The 22,490-nt window shown below is 38.6% G+C and overlaps 1 protein-coding gene and 3 non-coding genes across 4 annotated transcripts in view; 1 reads left to right on the forward strand and 3 right to left on the reverse strand.

Moving 5' to 3' along the window:
• LOC148670971 (zona pellucida sperm-binding protein 3-like) overlaps positions 1–22,490 on the reverse strand; it is a 44,196-nt gene that overhangs the window by 10,085 nt on the left and 11,621 nt on the right. The window lies entirely within an intron of this gene.
• On the reverse strand, positions 2,485–2,556 carry trnaw-cca (transfer RNA tryptophan (anticodon CCA)). Its single transcript has one exon. It is a non-coding gene; the product is annotated as a tRNA-Trp (tRNA).
• Positions 3,985–4,058, reverse strand: trnan-guu (transfer RNA asparagine (anticodon GUU)). The gene has a single exon. It is a non-coding gene; the product is annotated as a tRNA-Asn (tRNA).
• trnac-gca (transfer RNA cysteine (anticodon GCA)) lies at positions 14,636–14,723 on the forward strand. The gene is given in 2 exon segments: positions 14,636–14,672; positions 14,688–14,723. It is a non-coding gene; the product is annotated as a tRNA-Cys (tRNA).

Consider the following 22,490-nt stretch of genomic DNA (forward strand, 5'->3'; position numbering starts at 1 on the left):
GTTGCTATTACTGCTACTTCTGCTGCAGTTGCTTTAAACTCTACTCAGCGGGCAAGTAAAGTTGTACAAGGAATAGACTACTTTGAGCCGTCCAAATTTCATTATGTGAATTTAAGATTTTTTTTATTAATAACAGCATGAGTAATACAATGCATGCTCAGAAACGTTACTTATAAGCTTATGAAGCAACAGTGTTTCGACAATTTGTGGTCTTCAAAAAGTAAACGCTGAAGTTTTTATACTTCCTTGTGAGCAGATCAACTTTGATTTAGAAAAGGAAAACTTACTCCCCTGTTGCTTTCATTGCAATATCTGAATCGAGACCCAAGCGCTAAGAAAGCTGAAAAATGCAGAAGTAATAAACCCGATTTTAATTTTGATACAGATTTTCTAATGCAGCCTTCATTACAAGACGAAAATATATGGATGACAATATTTAAAAGATGAAGATTTTACTTTTGAGAAATTGTCATTTTATGTATTTAGACGCTTTTCAACCGCTGTTTTTAGAACTTTGCTGTGCTTCCTGAATCATTTTCAGTGTTATAAACTGGGTGTGGAGATAGCGATCACTTTGTAGAGCAGTTGATAGGCTGGAGCTGTTCAGACTACTCTTGTTATTTCTCAAACGCTTCCATCATTTTTCTTTCATGATAGGACGCGAGTGTGTACATGTGTTTGGTTTTCGTTTCACTGATTCTCGTTGAAGATTTGGGAATTAACGAAGAAAGAATCAGTAACCAGGAAGGCAGAAGCTTTGGCTCTCAACGATCTTGAAGACGCCCATGTAGAGCAGCGTGTGATGATTTGTACTACAAAAGACCAAGTGCTCAGTGACGTCTGCGTTTACCGTTGAAACTTTTCATCTCAAGTGCAAAAGCAGTTGTGTTAAACATAGCTGAGTGGCGCAGCAGAAGCTTGCTGGGTCCATAACCCAAAGATTGATGGATCAAAGCCATCCTCTGCTATACATGTTTAATGCACGACTGATAAGCACACCATCAGTTTAATGATGTGCATTGAAACTGATTTCTTCTCTTGTGTGTGCAAACTTTACACTTACGGTGCTCTTTAATCTTTACAAATATGCAGATGCCCAAATGTTTCTTTGGTTGTTCTGACATCCTTTATAGATTCCTCAAATCCTTCAAATGAACATCCATATCAGCACAGTTATGTTTATATCTTTTAAAATTAAAGTACATACAACACAAATATCAATGTACATTTGTACTGTGCTCATTTAATAATGATTGTCAAGTTCTCCAACAACTCTGTTATAATTTTAAAATATTTTTGCTAAGGATACACAACGGGTGTATAAGGCATTCTAACTACAGCCAGCTGAAGATAAAATTCCACACGTGAAAATGGTTTCACGCACATTTCCTGCAAAGTTCAAGAGGGCTTTTAGCGGAGATTATGTTACATCGAAACAATCCGAAGCGCGTACCTGACCACCAGCCCTTTGTATAACAGCTGTACAAAGACATAAGGATTATCCCGTGCATAAGGAAATGTTGTGTTAAGGAGAAGTGAGTTAACATGATCCGTGACCTAATATACCAGAACAAATACTCACCCAGCAAGGTCTGCTTTACTACAAGAGAGAAGTAGAGTGAAAGACGTGATCATTTCACGCCGTTGTGGAACAAAACGCTTTTTTCTTGGAATTCTAAATCAATTAGAAATTCAGAGCGACACATAAAGGCTTTGTCTGCTTAAAAGTGATGATTTTTAAAAACTGATAAAAATGTAGAAAACACGTTTCTCACGTAGAAATTTAAGATGGGGGTGGGGTATTACTAGGAGCGGCGCTGAACTCACCATGGTGCAATTCATTTACGTGACGGGCTGGTGGTTTAATGGATAACGCGTCTAATTTCGGTTTATTAGATTGTCGATTCGACTTCTACCGGGGTTGTGTGATTTAAATCAGGCTCCTCAGAAATAGATGTCCGTTATGTAAATGAACCGCACCTGAAAGCAAACGTTGGGTCTGGGTTCCTTTCTTTCCTGCATGAAATAGCAAATCGTTACAAAAAAAAAAACACCAACTAATGTCCAATGGCGTTAGTCATTTAAGTAAACATGAATATACTGTAAGGTCTTGGTACATGGGAGTGGATTTCAACCACAATTAAAAAAGGGCAAATTATAATTACAGGCTTCAGACACTTTTTCAAACAAAAAAGACCAAACACTCCCTAACTTTCAGGTTTGCTTGAACCTGTAACAAAAAGGGGGTCTGAAGCTTCCATTCTCTGATGTCACTGTCTCTAAAGCCGGGCGTGATGTTTCGCGGATATGCAGTGTGCCTTTTCTCTTGTCGTGTTCATGATGATTCGCTGCATAAGCTCCTGATTGGGTGTTCTGTACTGCGCTGTTACTTCGTTCAGATTACCTATGTGGTGTACAGATAAAACCCGACTGCGTGGTGTAGTTTCCGGGGTCGGCACCAACTGCACCTGCAAACTCCTCAGCTGACCTCGACGTGATTTGAACACGCAACCTTCTGATCTGGAATCAGACGAGCTACCATTGCGCCACAAGGTCACTCGCCACAAGTTCTTTTAATTCCCCCAAAGAGAACAATCAGCGTCCCTGAAAAATATTTTTTTTCATTCTCTTCTGTGAGGAGCGCCGCTCTTCCAACGAGAGTCTCTTCTTCCCAGACCACAGATTATTCTTCCCGCCCGGCTCTCTCATGGAGAGCAGACACACCGTCTCCACTAATGTGTTTTCTACATCTATAGATCTGACCCCCTACAGCCCCGATATTCCTGGACAGGATATTTACCACCAGCCTCGTGAACTTCTCATCTTGACCTCTCCCAGGAGGAGCACAATTAACACAGAATCCTCTCTCCATTTAGCAAATAACACAAAACACTGTTTACCTGTCAAGACAGAAAACCGGGCTGCTCCAGGTGAGGCTTAAACTCACAACCTCGGCATGAGTCCACTGAATATGTCATTTTACATGGCCTGAACCAGGAAAGAGATTGGAAGTCAAGAAGTTATGGTTTTGTTTTAATACTTGCCTACTCTTAATTTTTCGGTCAAATCTTTTATTTGGGAGTACTTTCAATGGATGTTAATCTTTGTCCCGATGCACGATTCTGGGCCATGGTGTATCTTGAATAATGTTCTTATAGGCTTCAGTTTGGAAAAGTGCGGTCTTCAGAAGCTACCGAAACCGCTAATGGTTACATAACACTTAATACAAAAGCAACGTTCGGGTTTGAAAAAAAAATATTACTTGCTATGAATACAAACACTGTTACAGGAGGCGTGTTAGGGCTATTTTAGCTTAGATCATCAATTCATCTTACATTTCTTCTCCATCTATATCAACAGCGTCATCGCTACTGAGCGCTAAAGGCAGGTCCTGGCAATACAATCTTCTTTAGAAAACATTTTTAAAACTATTTCCACTATCATACATAAAGTAAAAGATACCGATTGCACGCAACTAATAAAATCTCTTTTCCAGGGACGTTGTAGCTAGATGCAAATTCCAATCGAAAATGTATCAGCTTTAAAATTTTCTTTTGGATCCACAGGACGATCAGCATGAGACTCAAAATATACCTGTGTTTGATTGTGCAGCATAGATTGTACAGCGTTTATGTTAAAATTAAGGTAAATATATAAAAATATCAACATCCAACTTCACAGTGCTAACGTACTGTAACAGTGCTTGTCAAATTCTCAAACAAATCTGCGTTGTATTTCTAAACTCTTTTAGCAGAGGACGCAACAGGAGTATAAATGATATCTCCCGCAAGCCATTCAAAGATACTTTTCCAAGGGTGAATATGGATTTCTGGGGAGTTGCGGTGTTGATCACTATTGGACTTCCCCGGTCTCAAGTGTTGTTGTTGGACACGGGCAAAAGACTCGCATTTTCTGCAAATATAAAGAGGGTTAAGGTTTCGGCTTTAGCGGAGACAGTGTTTACATTGACAATAATAAGAAGATCGTCCCTGGGTGGGTTTGAACCACCAACCTTTTAGTTAACAGCCAAACACGCTCGCCGATTGCACCACAGAGACTGATGAGAGAAGTTTTTCTCCATTCGCACTTTTCGGTCAAAAAATAAACATTGCTTGCATTTTCTTGCCAGTCGGCAATATTCCTACTGCTCTGATAGCCAAGAATTACATTTCATTTTTCACAAGCTGTATGAATTTCTTGAAAAACAAGTTGTTGCAGAAAGGAAATGCATTCATGCTTTAAACTAAATCAAGCCCTATGCGGTTGTCCAAGATGGTAGTTTCTGCACAAAAAGACAGGAAGAAAGGCACAGCTGGGATGTGGAGCCAGGATCTCCAGTTAACAAGACAGGTACTTAAACCGACTCAGCTACGGTGCCAGCAGAATTCTCCTCTTTTATAGCCGCTTGGACACACCGCTCTGAGCCATATGGGTTCACTAATCCCTGAGTCTGCCGGCTGAGCAAGCTGCCTCCTTTACACGGAACAGGCGCCCTGACCGTAAGAGAAATGAAGAGAAATGGCTTTTATCGGGCACTTTTCATGTACAATGCGCTTGACATCTCCCAAGGAGGACAGAGTTCATTAACGACACTTTTCCTTTCTTTCTTCTTTCTGTACACTTTGATGAAACAAACGAGAAATCATGTAAGGGAAAATGTCTTTTTTCATGGAGAAAACATGCACCGGGAAATGTTGTGTTTAGAAGAAGTCAGTTAACATGAAAAGTGACCTAATTTACCAGAGCAAATGCTCACCTAGCAAGATCTGCTTTACTACTAGAGAGAAGTAGAGTGAAAGACGTGATCATTTCATGCCGTTGTGGAACGAAACGCTTTTGTCTTGGAATTCTAAATCAATTAGAAATTCAGAGCGACACATAAAGGCTTTGTCTGCTTAAAAGTGATGATTTTTTAAAACTAAAAAAAAATGTAGAAAACACGTTTCTCACTTAGAAATTTAAGATTGGGGTGGGGTATTACACTGAACTCACCATGGTGCAATTAATTTACGTGACGGGCTAGTGGTTTAATGGATAACGCGTCTGATTTCGGTTTATAAGATTGTCGATTCGACTTCTACCGGGGTTGTGTGATTCAAATCAGGCTCCTCAGAAATAGATGTCCGTTATGTAAATGAACCCCACCTGAAAGCAAACGTTGGGTCTGGGTTCCTTTCTTTCCTGCATGAAATAAATCGTTACAAAAAAAAAACACCAACTAATGTCCAATAGTCCAATAGTTAGTCATTTAAGTAAACATGAATATACTGTAAGGTCTTGGTACATGGGAGTGGATTTCAACCACAATTAAAAAAGGGCAAATTATAATTACAGGCTTCAGACACTTTTTCATACAAAAGTGACCAAACACTCCCTAACTTTCAGGTTTGCTTGAACCTGTAACAGAAAAGCGGTCTGAAACTTCCATTCTCTGATGTCACTGTCTCTAAAGTCGGACGTGATGTTTCGCAGATGTGCAATATGCCTTTTCTCTTGCCGTGTTCAAGATGATTCGCTGCATAAGCTCCTGACTGGTAGTTCTGTACTGCGCTGTTATTTCGTTCAGATTACTTATGTGGTGTACAGCTAAAACACAACTGTATGGTATAATTTCCAGGTTCAGCACCAGCAGCACCTGCAAACACATCAGCTGACCTCAACCTGATTTGAACACGCAACCTTCCGATTTGGAGTCAGACGCGCTACCGTTGCACCACGAGGTCACTCACCATGTGTGCTTTTAATTCCCCCAAAGAGAATAACAGTAATGCGAGAATAACAGTAGTATTAAAACTACTACTACTACTGTTAATTCTCTAACAGTAACACTATAATTATATTTAATATTAACATGAATATGAACATTAAAACTAAAACTATCAGTAGCGCTATCATCATTAATGCTCACATGAACACTAGCATTAAAACAACCAGTTGTACTCTCATTAATATTAATATGAATACACTAGTATTAGTATTTGTTGCTACCCATGACGTCACATCGCTCTTTGTGACGAACGGGATACACCTAGACGCGCACAGTGACATGGCGCCTGTCCCCGTGGTTACCATACTTATGATTTATAAACACGGGAAAAAATACATGTAAACTGTTACTTACATACATTTATCAACTTGGAATATTTTTTTTTAGCTCTAGGATACAGTTACCTAAATAATAATAAGAATAATCATTGTTTAATTTCGGTTTGAACATTTTTTACACTAAACGCACTACGGTAATTGATCGATACAGTCTTTATTGACTGTTTTCTAGATATTTAAAACAGGATCAAAACCAGAAAAAGAATCAGTACTCACCAATCGGTGAAGCTAATTGTTTATTCTACGGTTTTTTAATTGAATTAATTGGTTTTCGATAGATAAGTGATCAATAAGTCTCCTCCGTGCGCACCCTGCACCTCCCGCGGTCTTGCTCTCTGATCCAGGCGCTCAGGCTGGTGTCTGTGATGTCACAGCGCTCTTTGTAACAGAGCAGAGCGCGTCTCCGCTGGAGGAGACTCCTGTCCGGAGCCTGGGGGGCTTTTCTTACAGATATAACATCCCCCCCAAAAAAGAACACACCGGGCTGTGAAGAGAAGCGAATCATAACAGTTGTAAAAGGAGAGCGACAAACCAAGGAATTAAATTCATTAAACAGGAAAAAAAATAGTTTACTTCGCAGATTAATGTGTTACAAGGCGTACCCGTGTGGAGCAGTAGAGAACGAGCACTAGTCCTTGTAATAAGTGCTTTTAAATGTTTTAAACGAATCATCAGAGTATAGAAGCCAGGAGGATCAGGAACCTGATCCTGGAGGTTAAAATGTGTATCCCGGTTTTATTTCCAGCCTGCTCTCAGTTCCATAGGTAGTCTGATTACCTGTTACAATAATTCATCTAATTGTAAATTTATAAGACTGTGAGACACCTGTGAGAGACATATGAGAGCTGGTGATTCCCTGGGCTGGTGTGGAATCACACACAGACAGGTCTTCTTTTGTGTGATCTGAGTCCCACTGCTGAGAGCTACAGACTGGTCAACTGGTCACTACTGTAGACACGACCATCGGCCCATTGGCTACTAATAATCAATATACAGTGTACTGACCAAAGTGTCACTACTTGTGTTTATTACATAAAAAGATAATTCCACACTCACGTGTGTTATAAAACATTTATAAAACATGTTTGGAGACTGACATACAGTAAAGAAAGTAATACTGAAGGGCTGGAGGTCCTGGAAAGGGTTAATAGAAGCTTCTTGCTTCTGACATGGAACAGAGTCCACAGCTGACAGATCAGTGAGTCTTGAGCCCAGTTCACAGAGAGGAGAACCAGGAACTCTTCTCTGTCTCTAAGTGGCTGTGAGGAAGGAGAAAATGGGGAGATGTGACCTGAGTCCAGGCTGTTCTGTCTGATATTATTCATGTAACAGCACTGATTGTCTGAATGTCCTCTGGTTCTGGATTGACGGATAAAAAGAAGTATGGAGCTTCTGTCCGATTGTCTCTGAGCTGTGAATCTGACTGAGAAGAGAATAATGATTTTTTATTCTGCCTCTGATAATTTTTCTCTTTGCCAAGTGGTGTTACATCCCCTTCAGAAACTCTGCACAGACTGTCAGAGTGAGAGAAAAGTAGAGAGATGGACATATAAGAGCACACGCGGCGAGAGATACATACGTCTTGATTTACTTTGAACCAAGTGTTCATTTCCTTTGTGGAACAAGTTGTTTCTGAACTTCAAGAAATTCATACAACTTCTGAAAGATAAAATATAAGTCTTGCTAATCAGGACAGAAGAAATACCGCAAGAAAATGTCAGTGATTTTTCTCCTTTTAACGAAAAGTGGAGAAAAACAACGGCAGTGCATCTCTGTCGGCTTGATTTAGCTTAATACAAGTATTCACTTCATTTTCTGTGGATTACAGACTGCGAAAGATGAAATAAAGTTATTGGTTATTCATGGTCAGTGCAGAAGAAATACTGCCGGCTGGCAGGAAAATGTCAGTATTTTATAATTCTTTAACTACAAACGTGTGAACGGCAAAAAGCAACGGGAGTGTGTCTCTGTGCAGCTGTTAAATGAAGGGCTGGTGGTTCAAACCCACTAAGGGATGAGCTTCAGACTGTTCCACTGTAACCATAATCTCTGCTAAAGCTTGATGGGATTTCTTCGCAAGCCCTCTTGAAATTTGCAGGAAATGTCTATTTTACTCATGTGGAACTACAAGTAAACAATTAAGTACCTGTCAATGTCCAAGAAAACCATTTTCACGTGTGGAATTTTATCTTCAACTGGCTGTCAGGAGAATTCATTTATACACCCGTTGTATCCTTAGCAAAAATATTTTAAAATTAGAACACAGATTTGTTGGAGAACTTGACAATCCTTGACAATCATTATTAAATGAGCATTATACAAATGTGCGTTGATATTTTGTATATGTACCTTAATTGTAATAAAATTAAACATAATTGCTTTGATATGGATGTTCATTTGAAGGATTTGAGGAAACTATCAAGGATCTCTGAACAACCAAAGATATATTTGGGCATCTGCTATTGGTAAAGATTAAAGAGTACTGTAAGTGTTAAGCTTGCACACACACGAGAGAAAAATCAGTTTTAATGTACTTCATTAAACTGATGGTGTGCTTATCAATCGTGCATAAAATGTACGTAGCTAAGGATGGTTTCAATCAGTCGATCTCTATGTTACAGGCCCAGCACTCTGCTAACAGTTGTCTTAGTGTGATTCAACACAACTACTCTATCTTTGCTTTCTAAAAGTGCGCCCGAGATGGAAAAGTCTAAACGGTAAACGCAGACGTCACTTTGAGCACTTGGTCTTTTATAGTACAAATCATCACACGCTGCCTTACATGGGCGTGTCTTCAAGATCGTTGTGAACCAAACCTTCTGCCAAACTGAATCTTTCGTCGTTAATTCCCAAATCTTCAATGAGAATCAGTCAAACGAAAACCAAGCCCATGTACACACTCGCGTCCTAGCGTGAAAGAAAAATGATGTAAGCATTTGAGAAATAACGAGAGTAGTCTGAACATCTCCAGCCTGTCAACTGCTCTACAAAGAGATCGCTCCCTCTACACCCACTTTATAACGCTGAAAATGATTCAGGAAGCACAGCAAAGTTCTAAAACCAGCGAATGCATCTGCATACATAAAATGTCAATTTTTCAAAAGTAAAATCTTCAGCTTTGAAAGATTGTCATCTATATATTTTCGTTTTTCTCTTTTTTACATAACACGCTTTCGAGAAACAAACTGTCTGTGTATCTAGCTTTGTTAAATTAAAATCGGCACATCCCAGTTGGCAAAAGATGTAGAATATACGACTATTAAACGCATACTTTAGACGCATAAATGTGCTCCGTAACTGGTCTACAATGAAATTCTAGTATACGTATATAGTTATACGTCAATTAGACATCTATGATTATATGTTTATTATACATAAATGGTTGGAGTTCTATTATACGGATAAATTTAGAGGACTAATATACATATACAGATGCAGCCATTCAAAGTGCGCGGTACAGACACGTACCGGAGGTAATTGGCTACGGCGTCGTGCATCCTGATGCGCGATGACGCAAAATACCGCGGTACGTGATTGGTTGACCGACAGGGGCACTCGTGGTCCGTTGGTCTGTCGTAGAAAGACTTACTGTAAACGTCTTTACTGTGCCCGTTGTAGATATTGAATTTTACCACTGAAGGGAAATCTTAGTAGCTGAGCATAAAAAGAATAGGAGCATACTGTAACGCGTGTGAAGGCCATAAACGATATTAATTTTGGAACATAAACATACAGTATATAGCTGGTCTTGGTACTTTAAAGAAAAAAAATACACACCGGTATTCCATTTCTCCCTAAACATTGTAAGCTTCGAAGTCTTTAACTAACGTGATACCGGAGTCAACAAGCATACTTTTAGAATTTGATTAAAAGGGAATATAATATGGAATCGCGTATCTAAATAATTTAATAACGGTATGATTATATCCGTGTACTGCGACAGGGCTGTGTAGGGCTGTTTCGCCTGCCTGATCATGTGAGCTGTCTTGTAGCCTACTGGTCTAGGTGTGTGACTACCATCTGGCAGGTTGTGTGTTTGAATCCAGCTGGTGCTGGACTTTTATTTTAACAAACATTTCTTCGAAAAAATAGAATAGCGATATTATGGACAATCAATTGACTTTTATATTTCAAAATATCGCAACATGATCGATATTTGCGATATTTTGAACATATCTTCCCTTCTGACAGCGGTTCCTGCTTCTATTGTGTGTGTGTGTGCAACAGAGTAAATTTTTATAGAGAAATGGAGGCTGGACAGTATGCGTTACAATATAAACATTTATATTGATTTAAATCGTGTTCTGATTTAAATCGCAAACGCGTGTTTAATTATGTGTTTTTTAATCATAATCAGGCTAATGCATTTCTACATTTTCTGTATGAACCAGCTTAGAGGTTCATACAGAAAGACAGCTTGTGTTTAAATTGAGTGTAAGGTAATTTATGCTTCTAAAGTCATGGTCAGTATTATTGTACTGTGCTGTACTGTGTCACATTATTTTATAGCGTTTTTATTGCGTTATTAAATCCGGTGGCGCTGTGTTAGTTTCCTGACTCTCATTATTTAAACTGCGACACTGATCATTCATCTCTAAATAAACTTTATTTTATATAGCGTTTTAAGCGAATAGGTAATTAGATTGCTCATAAACCTAATCGCTTTTTCTACATAAACAGCGTGATTGCTCTTTGAAAATGCTTTTCCTTTATTTTTAAAGTAGGCTCAGATTTCAACTATAGATCGTATTATTATAAACTTTCTTGGAAAAATGTATTTTATGTAAACCATGTTTGCTATTAATTCATTTAGGGCTAAAATACATTCATTGTCTTCCAATCGAGTCGAGTTGACATTGGAAGCCTGCCACACCCGGACTGTTAAACCAACACATTAGCACGTCAAAGCCCATTGAGCCAGTATTGGGTTTAGTATTCCCCCTTCTCCCCTCAATTCAATTCAATTCAAGGTGTTTTATTTGCATGACAGATGGGTACAAGCAGTGTTGGGTATGTATATTGTAACGCTTACGGCAGACAGGCACTGCGTAGGAGCTGACGCACCAGAGCAGCGCACCGAGGGAGCGTCTGCATTTATAACTTAGTTTTTAAAATTAGTCAAGCAATACGAAGCATCTCCTTTTACTTAGTGCCTGAGCATACTGCAACGCGTGTGAAGTCCATAAACGATATTAATTTTGGAACTTAAACATACAGTATATGGCTGGTCTCGGTACTTTAAAGAAAACATACACACCAGTATTCCATTTCTCCCTAAACATTTTAAGCATCGAAGTCTTTAACTAACGCGATACCGGAGTCAACAAGCATACTTTTAGAATTTGATTAAAAGGGAATATAATATGGAATCGCGTATCTCAAGAATTTAAAGACCAGACAATCGCAAACTCGTTTTCAATAAAATTATTTTATTCATTCAGCAGTTTGAGAGAGGGACATCCAGCAGGGAGAGACACACACACTGGTTTTCATTGACAAAATTGTTTTTTTTTCAATTCCTCTTGTCTAACAGGAATGTTTTGTTTGTGGACAGACTGTTAGACAAGAGGAAAAGACCGCCTCCTCCTACGAAGCATTTCGTTGATCCGATCACGAATTATTTTCCAGTCGTACGCAGCAAGGGTTGAGAATCTCCGATTCACCATCGTACTAATGGTTTCCCGGATATTGCAAGGCAAGGCACTTTTGCCTCTGGACCCATCGAAATTTACAGACGTGGTCCACCCCCAGTAAATTTCAAAAGTCACAAGATTTCGAAACACGAGGGCGGCGTAGCGGTCGGCTCTTGCTTTCCCGTCTATGCCGATGCACTGCAAGTACAACCCCCCCTCCATCTCCTGGGTGATGGGTAGCAGTTGGACATCTGGGAGAATTATTCGTCCCACTGGCGTCTGTGAATTCCGCTGTGCTTCCTGGGGGGAGATAGCCGGCGGGGACAGCATCAACAGATTCCTGCGCGGTGGTGAACTGAGAGGCCGGGATGGAGTGTCCTGAGGCGGTGTGTGCTCTGCGGGGGGCAGAGCTTCCGCCAGGCATTGCAACCTGCGCGGCGGGGAGAGGCACTTTTCGGGAGACAGCTGCTCAACTGTTTGACTGCTGGAACTCTAGCCTCCCAATCCTCCCCAGTAATGCATCGTAATGCTCCCGCTGCTGCCGAAATGTCTCCATACAGGTGCTGCTTCTACAGGTTGGCACCCTGGCCAGTGGCCGAGAGCAGAGACCCACGGCCTGTGGCAAAATAACATAATTCATGTAAGAAATAAAGTCACACAGTAGTATTCATCAGTCGCGGAACAGAAGTCAAAATAAACTTTTCTTTTTTTCCGTCTTACCGCTTTCTTTTTTACTGTCCTGGTCCTAGGAAGAACACGAAACAGCCTGTTAATAAAATTGTTACAATTTTGTTCGGTCAGTTCTTCCTCCCAGAATTTATAGATCGCATCGATCAGTTCCTGCTTTGTGACGGGCTTAGCGGTTTTCCGAATGTAGTCTTTCAACGAATGCCAAACCATTTCTATCGGATTTAGATCTGGGGATTCAGCTGGAGTTTTCACCCAGTTCACTCCTGCTATAAGCCTCACCCTTGCTGCTGTGTGTTTCGGATCGTTGTCTTGAAAGAGACGGTGCCTTGATCCAAACTGCTCCCTGATATATGGGGCAGCATGCTGTGTGACCAGCTTAGAGGTTCATACAGAAAATGTAGAAATGCATTAGCCTGATTATGATTAAAAAACACATAATTAAACACGCGTTTGCGATTTAAATCAGAACACGATTTAAATCAATATAAATGTTTATATTGTAACGCATACTGTCCAGCCTCCATTTCTCTATAAAAATTTAGTCTGTTGCACACACACACACAATAGAAGCAGGAACCGCTGTCAGAAGGGAAGATATGTTCAAAATATCGCAAATATCGATCATGTTGCTATATTTTGATTGATTGTCCATAATATCGCTTACCTATTTTTTCGAAGAAATGTTTGTTAAAATAAAAGTCCAGCACAAGCTGGATTCGAACACACAACCTGCCAGTTGGTAGTCACACACCTAGACCAGTAGGCTACAAGACAGCTCGCATGATGGTGAAACAGCCCTGTCGCAGTACACGGATATAATCATACCGTTATTAAATTCTTTAGATACGCGATTCCATATTATATTCCCTTTTAATCAAATTCTAAAAGTATGCTTGTTGACTCCAGTATCACATTAGTTAAAGACTTCGAAGCTTACAATGTTTAGGGAGAAATGGAATACCGGTGTGTATTTTTCCTTGTGATATTTTAAGCTCTAGTTGAATGATAGGTGTCGCATTTTAAATCATTTTCGTAGCTAGAAATTATGAAACGCCCTGTTAAAAGCAAGGGAGTTTTTATGCCTGTTGAAGTAAAACAAAATGCCTGACAAAGTATGGCTTGGACAGATTCCAAGTGCTTGTACAAATGTGCTAAAGAAATTATACTTTGAGTATACAGTTTGTCCAAAGTCATCCATTATTAATACTATTAGTAATATCTTCAGTAAAGGCTTTGATGCATAAATATTTCTGATAAAGGTAGGTTGTGTACTTTTGTCCAACTGAGCAATCTTGCTTTCATAAAATATACCAACATTTTAATGACTGATGATTAACATGCTGTAATACACAGTTCAAAATTAAAGGCTCAAATGCTGTACATGAGAGGTTAAGCTCCCCCTGGCGGTTTTACAAGGCGACGCCGGATAGTTAGTCACGTGACACACGTGAATCGCGTGATACCGCGACACGCCCACCGGGGTATGCCGCGAAATACCTCACCCATTTTGAATGGCTGCATCTGTATAGTTAAAGGTCTATTATACATCAAATAAATATTTTATAGGTGTAGAAACTAGTAAATAAAGCCAATGATTTGTTTTAGAAATTTATTCTTAAAATATACAATTATTCACACCTGAAAAATATGTAGTTCAAATTATACATTATATACAATATTGTAATCAACAAATGGCTAATCATCATAAAAACACAACTAGTAAACTTCAGTTACAAATTCTAGTAACATGGCAATATATATAGTAATGACAAACAAACTAATTACATGAACACGCTAATATTTAACTCAAAACCACATTTCGATTCAAATATAAATTTTAACATTTACAACTTCTATATTTCCACGAAAATATAATTAATGTAGCACAAATGCTACTTTCTAAAAAAGACAGAATGAAACTGTTTGTTTTGTGTTTCATGGTGATCCTCCTCTCGATACTAATGCAATGTTTAATATGATCCCTCGAGAAACAAAAAGGAGTCCATTTCCGCCTGGAATGATTGATGCCCCATCAAACATTTTGTAATATTCCCGGAAGTTTATACAGTAGAATCCTGGTTCGTGGCTTAAATTCAAGGTAAACAAGACTAAGGAAACGAGTTGGAAACTTGATGTCGAACTGGGATTTAAATCACCCGGAACATTTCACTACATTGGCCAGTATGTGCCAGGGAGCATTTGACAACCCTTCGATAGCTCAGTTGGTAGAGCGGGGGACTGCAGTGGAGTCAGTAGGGAATCCTTAGGTCGCTGGTTCGATTCCGGCTCGAAGGAAGGTGCTTTTTGTGTACTTTAATCAAAGAGTAAAAATAGCGAATCTTTTTCACTCAGACATTGATCAAAAGCTCAATAACCGACGAAGCAGAGGCTCCTGTTCCAAAGTCAGCCCACGTCTGATTGTCTTGTTTTGGCCAATATCTGATCTTTGAATTAAGGGAATACTCTGTTTGCTTTGTAATTAAAAAAAACATACAGTACAAATGTCAATTTCATTTTGGTTTCAAGATCGCAATTTAGTGTGAAACATAAAAGCCAGCTGGATAAGCTTTATTAATTTCCCTCACGGGATCAATAAAGTATCTATCTATAAATCTCTTATACGTCATTTACAATGGCCTTTCAACTAATAGCCCGTGCAGGGATCAAACCCTAGCTGTTGGTACACTACGAGTTGCGTAAGGCTCTAACGCGCAGATGAGAAACTAACTTCTGCTTCTTCATTATATACACAGTGAGCTATATATATGCGAGCTTACTGCCTCCTACGGGCTCTGTATTTGTTAGCGGTACAAGACCGGCCGTGGAGAAATGAAGTGAGGAGGGTGTGTACGTTAAAAGGCTCGTAGCGTCCCTGGAAGGGCTCAAACCACCACCCTTTTGGTTAACAACTGAGCCACAAAGACGCATGAACAGCTTAACACTTCTCGGTCTCAGTGAAAGTGATACACTACGTAAAATTTCCAGAGATTCATTTATTTTAAAAGGAAAATCACCAACAGCGACCGAGATCTACTGGAGTTTTTTCATTCTATACTGCGATTTCTGAAGGGTACCCTGTGAAAATACGAGTTTTGACGAGAAGGGATGGACATATAAGGTCAAAAGGCTTGGGGAATTGAACTTTAAGGTGAAGACTGCGGGTTCAGTAGCAGCAGAACCTGATCAGTATCAGTTGACTCCGATATACTTTGAAAATGAACTTGGGGATTTAGAGTCAGACGTGCTACCGTTGCACCATGGGGTACTTAATTTAAAAAAAAATAGAAAAAACAATCAGTGTTCCTGGATCTGTAATTGAGAACAACACCTGCACAAGAGCTGCGCAGGAAGAATAAAATGTGGTCTGGGAAGAAGAGACTCTCTTCGGAAGAGCTGCGCACTTCACAGGAGATTTTTTTTTTGTGAAGCTGATTTGTCTCCTTTCGGGAATTCAAAGGCACGGACAGCCGTGACTTCGTGGCGCAACGGTAGCGCGTCTGACTCCACATCAGAAGGCTGCATGTTCAAATCACATCGAGGTCAGCTGTTACTTTTTCAGGTTCTGCTGGTCCTGAACACGGAATTCACACCATGCAGTTGAGTTCTATCTGTACACCATATAGATAATCTAAACAAAATAGAGCAGTACAGGACACGCAGTGTGGAGCTCACAGAGGCTTACAGTCTCCAGCATTGGAGTGAAGAGGAAAAAAAGAACTTGTTTTTTTTTTAAGAGAAAAGGCACAGTTCACATCTGCTTAACATCATGTCCAACTTTAGAGACAGCTACATCAGATAATGGAATCCCGGAAGTTTCAGATAACTTTTTTTAATACAGGTTCAAGCAAACCTGAAAGTTAATGAGTTTCCGGACACTTTTGTTTTATTAAAAAGTGTCTGAAGCCTGAGAATGTAATTTGAAAAAAAAAAACCCGCTATTGGACATTAGCAGGTGCTTTTTGTAACGATTTGCTATTTCATGCTGGAAAACAAAGGAAACAGACCCAACGTTTGCTTTCAGGTGCGGTTCATTACATAATATACATCTATTACTGAGGAGCTTGAATAAAATTTACACGAGCCAGGTAGAAGTCGAACCTACAATCTTATTATTCGAAATCAGACGCGTTGTTTATTAAACCGCTGGCATTTCACATACCCTGAATTTCCCCATAGCGTGCTCAGCGCCGCTACTAGTAATGCACCGCTCCGTCTAAAATTTCAAAGTGAGAAACATGTGTTTTCTGATTTTTTATGAGTTTTAAAATATAATCTCTTTAAATCAGACAAGGGGTTTATGTTTCGCACCTAAATTCCGTTTGACTGAGAATTCAAAGAAAGACTGTTTTCTTTCACAACACCGTATAATTATCACATCCACCAGACTCTCCAACCTCTCCAGACCTTGCTGGTTGAGCAATTGCTCCGATAAATTAGGTCACGTATCATGTTAAATCATTTCTTCTCAACACAACATTTCCTGGTGCACGTTTTCTCTATGAAAAAAAGACATTTTTCCCTTGCACGATTTCTCGTTTTTTTATCAAAGCTACAGAAATAAAAAAGAAGAAGAAATAGTGTCGCAAAAGAACTCTGTCGCCCTTGGGAGATATCAAACGCATTGGACATGAAAATGCCAGATAAAAGCCAGTTCTCTTCGTTTCTCAGTGTCCGGGCTGCTATGTAAAAGAGGCAATTTGCTCTGAGTGCAGGTTCAGCGCTTACTGAACGCAGATGTCTCAGAGCGGTGTGTCCAAGTGGCTGTAAAAGGGGATGGTCGTCCTGTCACAGTAGCCTAGTTGCTTCTCTAGTAAACAAAAGAACCGGGATTCAAATCCCAGCCGTGTCTTTCTTCCTATCTTGTAGTACAGAACGTATCATTTCGGGCAATCACAAAGGGCTTGATTTCGTTAAATGCATGTGTTCATTTCCTTTCTGGAAAACTTGTTTTTGATGAAATTCACACAGCTTGCGAAAAATGAAATTCAATTCTTGGTTATCAGTGCAGAAGAAATATTACCGTCTGGCAAAATAAACGGAAAGAGATTTTTTTTTTAATCGAAAACTTGTGATTCGAGAGAAGACCCTACCAGTCAGTCTCTGTGGCGCAATCGGTTAGCGCATTTAGCTTTTAACTGAAAGGTTGGTGGTTCGAGTCCACCCAGGGATGGGATTCTTCTGCAGTGTAAACGTTGTCTTAAGTCAATTGGATTTCTCAGCGAAACCATAACCATTTTAATATATGCAGGAAATGCGAGTGTTTAACACGTGTCAGGGTCACCGGGAAATGTCCAATAATGCCCAACATTGCAACTCCCCAGAAAAAATTATCGTCGAATCTTCATTTATACTCCAGTTGAATCCTCTGCAGAAATATTTTAAAAATACAATGCAGGTTTGTTTGAGAACTTGACAAGCATTGTTACGATAGCACTGTGCAGTTGGATTTTGATATTTTGACATATTTACCTTAATTTTAAACATAAATACTATACAGTCTATTGTAATTTTAAAATAAGTTAGCTGAGGATGCAAAGGGGTGAAAGGGAAAGGTCAGAGGGTATAGTAAAAACAAGGATTAGGTTAGGATTGGTGGAGGTGGTAGGGGTGTTGATGGTTTTTCTCTGTAGAGGATGATTGAGTTTTTTATCCTTCTCTGAAGTGAGAAATTGGAAGAGTTGAGGGATCTGATGAGGTTAGTTATAAAAGGAAGTTGATGTGGAGCTGTTAGCCGTAAAACTTCCTAAAGTCTTTAAACTGCAGTAAGCAAAGATAAAGAAAATTATCTTTGCTTACTGCCCTGTCTTTCTAACACCTGAAGAAGGCTCCACGGCCAACATGTTATGTTTCCTTTCTTCTCTTTTCAGCATGGAATAATCCTTTACTTTTTCCTATGCAGCCTACGCATGCTGACACAGCTACCCACCTGATATATAACATTCCTATAATCACAACTATGAATGTCCACTGTGGGTATTTTTTCCATTATTATTTATTTTGGCATTGAAGCATATTTTATGTAATACCGAAGTGTCATAATCACTGAAAAACATATTTTTTCATTTAGAAAGAATTAAAAAAATATAAATCACTATGAATTACATTTAACCTGTTCTGATCTAGGTTTTCTATATACTTTAACATGCCATGTTCAGAATGTCACAACGCAGAAATGCAACAGTGAAGTTTTGTAATTACAAATGTTCGTGATGAGTGATTTTGTCTCTCTTACCTTAGTGTCAGAATACTAAGATGTTTTGGTAACGAGGAAGGAGGGAAAAAGTAATTCAGCAGAAGGGGTGCTATTTTGTTGACTATAAATCCTCACATGCCATGTTCAGAGGGTCATATTAAAAAAATGGTACAGTAAATTTTCTTATGCTTCATGATTTTCATAATTTGTTACATTGTGTCTCACACCTTTGTGTCAGAATTCTGAGATGTTTTTTTCTAAACAGGGGCCATTGCAATACAACAGAAAGAGCAATTAGCTTTTCCCTATAAATTCTCTCATGCCACATTCAGAGGGTCATATTTTAAAAATGGTACAGCAACATTTCCTGAAGTTCAGGATTTTGAGAGTCTGTTACATTGTGTCTCACACCTCAGTGGCAGAATTGTGAGACGATTTTATAATCAGGAGGGAGGGTCATAGCAATAAGCAGAAAGTGTCATCACCCTTTGCTCATCCTCCGTTAACCATATATTCTCATATGCCATGTTCTAAATGTCCCATTGTAAACTGCTATAATAACATTTCTTGCAAAATGCAAGATTTTGAGACTTTGAGAATTCACGTTTTGCTTTTGTCTTATTTACTTGTTGTCTAACATGTCAGTTTGTGTTATTGTGAGTTTTGAAAATTGGTTTTCGATTTTCTGAAATGTGTTTCATACAAAAATGCAATTTGGATAATCATTACTTACATATTCCCCTTTACTGAGGATATGTGCAGTAATCAACTCGGATTAGTATTTTTAAAAATGACTATAGAGAGCCATCTACAGGCGAAAGGCGGCATAACATCACAGCAGCAGCACTTAAGGTGGAACGTAAAACGCGAATAAGAAGCTGGCGAATAAGCAGCCAACTTCAGCCTCGTTAATGCAGCAGGATTGGGTGAGGTAGAAAAATATTTCTTCCTCTGAATCCTAACATTTTTGTAGGTGTTCTAGGACTTCTCGCCTCAGATAAAGCTGCCAATACATCACTCATTTCTACTCCATCAATATCAGCAGTGTTATCAGTACTGAGCCCTAAGTGTAGGTCCTGTCATCATATAAAAACTTGAACGTATCGACTGCATTCACCTGAAAAAATCTGATAAAATTGAAAAATACATCGGAAACAAATTTGCACTGTTTTTTTTTTCAGATCCAGAAGAGAATCATCATGAGACTCAAAACAGACCTGTTTTTAATTCTTTCCAGGAGGAAAGATTATTCAGATGCAAACATGGGTCCAAAATCAATGTACTCACCTATCGCTGTTGCTTCTTCAAATCCTTCAACTGAACGTCGATATTGAGGGATGATATCATACAAAGTTTGGTTTTCTTTTAAAGCAAATTTTATTAAAATATGAGCCTCTATTATAGTTGTCTTGGATGTTTCGCAAGGTATAATAGACCCCCTTGTGCCCTCTGCTAAAATATTATAAAATACAACAATCTTTATATATATATAGAACAGCATTTATGGTTACATGTATATTAAAATTAAGATAAATATACAAAAGTATTGAAATACAAATGTACAGTCCTAACATAATCATGCTGTCCAACTGTCTTTTTTGCTTTTCAAGTTCTCCAACAAATCTGTGTTGTAATTTTAAATATTTTAACTAAGGGTGCAACGAGAGTATAAATGAATTCTCCCGCCAGCCATTTGAAGGTCAAAGTCCGTGACTGAATACGATTCTCTTGAATGTTGGCCATGACTGGTCATTCCCAGTGATAATGACTAATGTACTCACTTGTTTACTTGTTGTAGTTCGTCACACAAAAAAACTGCATTTCCTGCAAATATCAAGTGGGTTAAGGTTTTACTAAGAAATCCAATTAAGTAGAATAATAAGAAATGGGCTCGCACCACTAACCTTTCAATTAACAGCTCCCAGAGACTCACGTGCATCCCTTTTCTCCATTTGCAAGCTTTTGGTAAAAAAAAAGACTTTATTCTTGCCGGCCTGTGATATTTGTTTTGCACTGATAAGCAAGATCTGTGTTTCATCTTTCGCAAGCTGTATGAATTTCATGAAAAGCAAGTTGTTCTAGAAAGAAAATGAAAACTTGCATTTAACAAAATCAAGCCGCACATGATCATCCATAGTGATACATTCTATAAGACAAGACAGGAAGAAAGGCACCACTGGGATTTGAACTCAAGATCTCCTGTTTAATAGGAAAACGCATTAACCAAATCAGCCAAAGTATTAACATCATGTCTGATGTCAGTGATTGCAGCTGACTATCGCTGGAGGACAGTTCACTGTGAACAAGTCAGCCTGCATAATGAGGGGAAGAGACTGGCCTCTGTGATGCACTATAGAGTTACACTAACCTTCTGCCCTACTGTTCTCTGCTGCATTCTACCCTAGCAGATAAATATTGGTTTCCATGCGTGTAAGGTTTCTTTTTTTTTGTCAAATATTTTCAAGCATATTTTTGCTGTTGAAAATAAGTGGTTTGTGGTTTTGAGTGTTGTGTTCCTCTTCCCTTAGTGTCACCCAAAGTGATACATTGTGCTTTGGCAATTCTTCAGGCTATAGTGTTAAGAGGAGCTCAGTTGAATTAGTTTGCATAGATAAAGTATTTATTTTCCTTTTAATCCTTTAAAGCATATTACATTGTCAATACATTGTATCTTTCTTCTTACTAATTGTCATCATTTTTTTTCTGGCTTGATCTCGTAATCAGATATTTCAGAATCTTCCTTAAAAACTAGTAAAAGAAGTGGGACAGATTCATGCACATTAAAAAATATGAAAGGGTAGCAGGACACAGCAACCACCAAACATCTCGTAGATTATGAATGTGCCTAAAATATTTCAGTACTTTAGAGGGTTCTGCCATTTTAGATGTTGTACTGTGCCTGTCTGATTTATCAAATGTGTCATTTAAATCTCCCGTCATTTCTATATCAGTCTTGCAGTAAAGATTGCAATTCATCCCAAAATGCCAAGTTTCCCACTGATGATACGTACAAAGAAATTAATGTACATTTTCCCCTAAAATCAACCAATTTAAAATCAAATGCATCCCTCCTCATCTGCAGTTGGAGAGAAAAATGTCAGAATAAATACAGGTTTTAGAAGTCAGGAGCATTGATAGTCCTATTTTAAAATTATGCTAAAATGCTCAATATATTAAAAAAGTTCTATAAAATGCAAAAATAATTAAAAACATATTAAAACAAGGTAAAAAGAAATGATACACAGTTATAAAGATCAGGAATTATTAATTTGTAGTTACAATCCACTTACAATATGCCAAAAATGGCAAGGATATGTAAAACAGGTGTATACATTTTTTTAAAATAAAACAAGTTAAAAATAAATACTAAATACTTTTAAAATTCAGGAATGTGATTGGTCAGATGCTTATGATGAGTGTTGTTGGTGTTTCGTGTGATTTAGCGAAATGAAAAAATATTCAATTTTAAAACGGCAAGAGCTCGTATGAAAAAAATAGTTCGTAAGTATCTTTGTTGTAACAGCTGCGCCAGAACTAGTGTATTTATATTCAGCAGAAAAGTACCTGAACTTGACTGGTTTATATTCAGTTATGTGCATTGGGAACAAAAGGGAGACTTACATGGATTTTATTAGGTTTTAGGAATCAGAAAATGTATTTTTACACGTTTATGCCTACGAGCAGAAATAACTTCCTGCTTTCAGCGCTTTTATTGTTTCTGCTTGTAATCTCGAACAGAGAAACCCAGTACTGACTCACAGAAACGCCCCGGAGTTTCTGTGTTCCTGGGATTTAAGAGGGATGTATGAAGACAGTAAAGGGGAGTTTTTTTTTTTCCTGCTGTAGAAGGCGGTGTGACGAGTCTGGAG

This window comes from Lepisosteus platostomus, chromosome 5 (genome assembly GCF_059453375.1).
Source record: "Lepisosteus platostomus isolate fLepPlt1 chromosome 5, fLepPlt1.hap1, whole genome shotgun sequence".
Taxonomy (NCBI): Eukaryota; Metazoa; Chordata; class Actinopteri; order Semionotiformes; family Lepisosteidae; genus Lepisosteus; species Lepisosteus platostomus.